Source organism: Impatiens glandulifera, chromosome 7, assembly GCF_907164915.1.
Source record: "Impatiens glandulifera chromosome 7, dImpGla2.1, whole genome shotgun sequence".
Taxonomy (NCBI): domain Eukaryota; kingdom Viridiplantae; phylum Streptophyta; class Magnoliopsida; order Ericales; family Balsaminaceae; genus Impatiens; species Impatiens glandulifera.
In genome coordinates, this window is record NC_061868.1 from 34,408,459 (window position 1) to 34,414,832 (window position 6,374).

Sequence of the window (6,374 nt, forward strand, 5' to 3'; positions counted from 1 at the left end):
CCCAGAGTCTTGTGTTGATCCACCTTATCTTGTTGACATACAAGACATGTCTTAACATAGACTTCAATGTCGTCTCTCATTTGGGGCCAATAGTACCCACGTTCCATAAGCGCCAATGTGCGATGAATACCTGGATGCCCAGCCCATCTTGAGTCGTGGCACTCCTTCAGGATGGATCTTCTCAATCCTTCCCATTTTGGTACATAGACTCTTTCTCCTTTTGTGACGAGCACTCCATCCCTTAGCCAAAATTGGCGAGTCTTCCCTTTCTTCGCTAATTCCTTTACATTCTTGGCTTACGGATCGTGCTCAATTCCTTCTTTGATTTGATCTATCAAAGGAAAGTCAGGACTCGTGATGGAAGCTAACTCTGCTCTTCTACTCAAGGCATCAGCTACCAAGTTTGGTTTCCCTGGTTTGTACTCCATAACGAAGTCGAACTCTGCAAGAAAAGCTTGCCACCTTGCTTGTTTTGGGGTCAGCTTCCTCTGTTTGAGGAAGTAACTTGTCGCTACGTTGTCGGTCTTCACGACGAAATTAGACCCGAGCAAGTAGTGTCTCCATGTGCGCAAACAATGGACAACCGCAGTCATTTCCTTTTCTTGAACCGTATACCGACGTTCAGCGTCATTGAGCTTGCGACTCTCATAGGCGACCGGGTGGCCCTCTTGCATCAACACTCCACCAAGGGCAAAATCAGAGGCATCCGTGTGGATCTCGTAAGCCTTGGTGTGATTCGGTAGTACCAATACGGGTTCTTCCATCACTGCCTATTTTAACTTCTCAAACGCTGCACTGCATCTTGTATCCCAGCTCCACGACTTATTCTTTTTTAATAGGTCCGTTAACGAAGCTGTGATGGACGAGTACCCTTTTATGAACTTCTGATAGTAGTTGACAAGTCCAAGGAAAGATCTCAACTCAGTAACTTTCCTTGGTGGCTCCCAATCTTCTATGGCTTTGACTTTGACCTTATCCATTCGGAGTTGGCCCCTGCCTACGATGTGCCCCAAGAACATCACTTCTGGACTTGCGAATTCACACTTCTCTTTCTTGACAAATAGTTCATTTTCCCTTAGTACTTGGAAAACTTGTTGCAGGTGTTGCAGATGATCCTCCAGTGTTCTTCTATATATCACAATATCGTCTAGGTACACGACAACGAACTTGTCCAGGAAGGGTTGGAATACTCGATTCATCAAGGTACAAAATGTGGCAGGAGCATTTGTTAAACCAAAAGGCATAACTAGAAACTCAAAAGAGCCATACCTCGTAACACATGCGGTTTTGGGCTCGTCTCCTTCCGCTATTCTCACCTGGTAGTATCCCGACCGCAGATCCAACTTTGTGAACCACTTCGCATCACCAAGTTGGTCGAACAAGTCAGCAATCAGTGGGATAGGGTACTTGTTCTTTATTGTCAACTTGTTGAGTGCCCGGTAATCGATGCACATTCGTAGCGACCCGTCATGCTTCTTTTGAAAAAGTACTGGTGCTCCATAAGGTGCTTTAGACGGCTTGATATAGCCCGCGTCTAACAACTCTTTCAACTGTCTCCTCAGCTCCTCCAATTCGGGAGGTGCCATGCGGTAGGGGACTGCCGCTGGTGGTTTAGTACCTTCGAGTAACTCTATTTTGTGGTCCACCTCTCTCTTGGGCGGTAGTTTCTTCGGCAACTCAACAGGCATCACATCTTGAAATTTCTCTAGAACATTCGCGACTTCTAGAGGTGTCTTCTCTTGGGACACGGTTTTCCCATCTTCCTTCAGGCTAACAAGGAATGTTGGGCAGGCCTTCTTCATACCTTTTGATAGTTGCATGGCAGAGAGTTGCATTGCTTCTATCTTGCCTTCCCTTGTTAAAGGTATCATGCAAGTATTGCCGGGTTCCAGAATACACATAGTATTTGCAAAAGGGAGTGGGAAAGCATTTACCTTGTCTAGAAACTCTATGCCGAGGACCATTTTGTGGTCGTCCATGTCGACAATGGAAAAATCGAGGAATCCAGTCCACTCCCCCAAGTTGACCCTTACGTTACGAGCAACGCCGTATGTTGCACTCGGTGCTGAGTTGACCGCTTTAAGCCACCCCTGTTCTTTAGTATAATCGATCCCTAACCTTCCCGCCTCTTTTGCCTCTAGGAAGTTGTTATTTGCTCCCGTGTCTAGCAAAGCTTTAACAATGTGGTTCCCGACTTTAGTTTCTACGAACAATCGTCCTTTCTTCACGGACTTTGGTTCTTCGAACTTGGCTTTAATGGAATTGAGGAGATGTAGTGACCCCAATCGCGCGTCTTCCTGGCGGCGTTCTTGCTCCTCCAGTAATGCGGATAGTTTGTCTTTCGTAGGGCAATCCCTTGCCTTATGGGGTCCTTCACAAAAGAAGCATTTTATTCGGGGTCTCTCCCCACTTTTCTCGTCCTGATCTCTTCCCCCACTGGGTTTGTTGGACTTCGACGAGCCTTCCTTGTTGTGGAAACGATCTCTACTGTTCTTCCCCTTGTCGCTCTTGTCGTGGGTCGACTTTGTATTATCTTGCCTTCTCATATCAACAAGTGATTCGGCCACTGCAATAGCGGAGCTCAGGTCTTGGACGCCACGCCGTTCTAACTCCAGCTTCGCCCACATTTGTAGCCCATCAGTGAAGGCGAACAGGGCTTCATCGTCTGAGTGGTTAGGGATCTCAAGGAGAGTAGTGATGAACTCCTTGACATACTCCTTGATACCCCCTCTTTGTGAGAGTCGTCGCAACTTGGCCCTTGCTTCTCGAATATCGTTTTCAGGATAGAACTGTCTCTTGAGTTCCTCCTTGAATTCACCCCAGGTATTGATAGAACACGTACCTTTTTCAATGTCGCTACTCCTTCGCCTCCACCACAGCATCGCGGTGTCTTCCAGGTACGTCGTGGAAGTATCTATCTTTCTCGCCTCTTCTACTAGGCCGAGCGCTTTGAAATACTGGTCCAGACTCCATAGGAAGTTATCGATCTCTTTCGCATTCCTCTCGCCTAAATACGCTTTAGGCCTTGGAACGTCTATCCTTATCGGATTGGGTCCTACAGGCGCGCGCCCGCACTCTTGCGCCACCGCCTTCTTGAGTAGCGCCACATCCTGTTCGGTAGCTAGTAACTTAGAAGTCATTACCTCGAGTTTCTCCGTCAATGTACTGATTTCGCCAAGAAGGGTCTGCTCCACGATCTGAGCTTGCTCTTGACATTTGGACAAGCCTTCATTTAGGGCACCTTGCATTCCTCCTCGGAGCTCGTCTCTCTCCTTCTCAAGCTCGGCAATGCGTTCCTCTAGGTCCCCGGCATTATCTTGTCTGTACGCCACGGTGAGTTCTACCTTCTCCAACCTGGCGATAATGTCCACGATAGCGTCTCTTGATCTTTCTCTTTCCTTGGTAGGTTTGGTTCCTCCTGCCTGAACTTTGCGAGAGTTCCTACCCTCTACTTCGTCCACGACCTTTGAATTTTCTTCCGATCTCCTCGTCATTTCAGCTCTGATACCAATTGTCACGGGCTTGGTCTTTTCACCAACGATCCGTGCGGCACTAGTTATGATCTTCGTAAGATTGAATAACTAGTCAGCCTTACTCAAAGTAACACTCGAATAAACACAAGAACTTTAGAGAGAGAAAGTAATGTATTGATAAAAATACTTCGTGATTTACAATGTAATACATCAAGGGTATTTATAGGGCTAATTCTAGCCGTTACATTGATTGTGCACTAATTTAGGGATTCCTTATAAATATCAATCAAGGACATTCCTAATCAAGACATTCCTTTTATATCTCAATTAGCACTAATCAAGGATCTTCTTTCCAGATTCCTTCCTGTCTAGAATCTTCCTTGGATTGGGCTTAAGAGGGCTTAAGCCTCCTCCACTTCTTGGGCCAGGAAGAGTGGGCCGTGACAAACTGCATAGGCCGCCCTATGTACATAGTTTAAACAACATTTAACGATAACTCCTCAATTAAATGACTAACATTTCCCAACTATCTAAAGTAGAGTTTGTAGCTCATCATCGAGAATCATCTCTATCAATATTATCTCATTCGATATTATCTGATTCACCAAGCCAATGAACTTGCTATTGTGATTTATCATATTCTCATTGTTTTTTTACTTCAAGTTCACAAGTCATTGAATTATCATTGCCTTATTCTTAAAAAAAAATCTTCTTGAACATCGACTCTAGCTTATTTCAAAGAGTCTGCGCATTGTTCTCTTCTGCAATGTAGTAAGAATTATTTTGGTCAACCCACTACCTAATCGTTGTAATTGTTTTTCAATTTATAATTTTCCAATCTTCATTGCTCATCATGTCTTGCTTTTTCACACCAAAAGAATCGTCAATGTTAACATAATAATCCCAATCGAATTATGCTAATCCATTAGACACAAAAAAAAAAATTTGATTAGTCCAACTAAGGTTAATTATGATCGTTTAAATAATCAGATTTAGTAAACAAAAAATTTAGTCAATGTCTATCATATTAAAATCATCGTATTTAAAAAAATAATAATTAATTAACTTTTTTGTTTGTTAAAAATGAGATGGTAACGGTTAACCAAATAAATATTATAATGTTCATACTATACTATATTGTGTCTGGGTCATTATCCAAACACAATTAAAGAAAGAAAATGTTTATAAAAATACATTAATAATATAAAAAAAATGTATTCTTTAAAAATATATAAAAATAGAATATTAAAGTTTAATCTTATAAAAAAAATTGTATAAATTGTATAAATTTAAAAATTAAATAAAAATGTTCCATATTTTTTCGGTTTCGAGTATATGATGTATCAATAATCGGATACCTGACATAAAATGGACCTGGCCCAATTTAAACCTGAAAATTTTGGTTCTCTATTTATCCAACTCGATCGGGTGAGAGTAACCCGATGGGTAAATATCTATAGAAGTTGCGACTCTCGAATAATGTAGGTATTTATTGGTCAAATCTCGTTATATCTTTGTTCACAATATATTTACCGACGTTATAATTTTTTTTCTCCATCGGATTAAACTAGTCTTGTTGATGTGATTTTTTCAAAAAATACAATAATAAAAAAATTAGTTCTAATAAATTCAATTAGAAGTTACAAATAAAAAATTAATTAATAAATAATACCAAATATAATTTAAAAAATTAAAATAAATAATAAAAAATTTATAATTTATACTTCAAATCATATAAAAATTCTCAAATAAATGAAAAGTTCCAATTATGGAATTTGTTAAGAGTGACTACACAGACATGCTCGTTTAAATTTCTAAACGATAAGTGTTTAAGTAAAACATGTCGAACAAACTAACAAAATAGTATAAAAAATTCTCTACCAAATATTATTTGTAACAATTAAAATTATTTCTTAGTCGATGATGGATAAACAACATGTAACAAAGTCGTGTTAAATGATAATGAATCATTTACATATATAACCAAAATTTTGAAAAATCAAATGCAATCAAAATTCGGAGAGGATACATTAAATTTATAATTTATAAAAAAATCTTAAAAAAAATAAATATATTAATAATATTATATACTTAATTTAAATTTATTAGTGTTTATTTAATTGAAATTGATTAGTGTTCAGGTGATGTTGGGCACGGAGACACAAATAAAATCCAACCTTATTCCCGTCATCTATTATTAAAAAGTCTTAAGCATGACTATGGATAATGTTGAATTTGAATAAAAACAAATAATTATAATAACTCATTATAATAGACAGCCTTAAATAATGAAATGGAACTTTGATCCATTTTTCCTTCTGCCGCCAAACTTGACTCTAACCGTTTCTCTACCCCCTGCTTCTTTCCCCTCTCGTTCGTCGGAGCTTTGCCAACAGACTGCGGCTCGCTTTTAGTCGCGCCACTTCTCTTTGTCGCGGCGCCACTTCTCTTTGTCGCGAGCCGCAGCCAGTTCTGGCCGGAAATCTTCACAGAGTCGCAACATTCTTCTCCGCGTTTAGTTTGTCGCGCGACAAGAGTTAGTTTAGTTAGGCCATCCTGCCCTGCGCTCCCTCGCTAGAGGGTTTTAAGAATTTTTTTTATATTGTAGGTTCAATTTTGAATAATACTATGTCAATAGAACCATCAAGATGTTAACTTAAATCCTCTTAAACGAAATGTGATGTTTTATCATACAAGACCTCCATATCGGAATTCTCTTTTTATTAGTATGTATTGAATCTTGATCATTAATTTACCTCTTGATATATAGAGAGAATTTGGTGAGGGAATTTGGTGAGGGAATGACATGGCATCACCTTCATTGGTTGGAAAATGTAAAAGTGGGAGGAAAGAGAGAAAATAGAGAAATTATTTGATTTTTTCAACGAATAAGATTATGCC

At 39.7% G+C, this 6,374-nt stretch overlaps 1 pseudogene; it reads right to left on the minus strand.

Moving 5' to 3' along the window:
• Window positions 1–296: 296 nt before the first annotated feature.
• LOC124909791 lies at window positions 297–3,248 on the minus strand (annotated as a pseudogene).
• Between the last annotated feature and the right edge of the window lie 3,126 nt (window positions 3,249–6,374).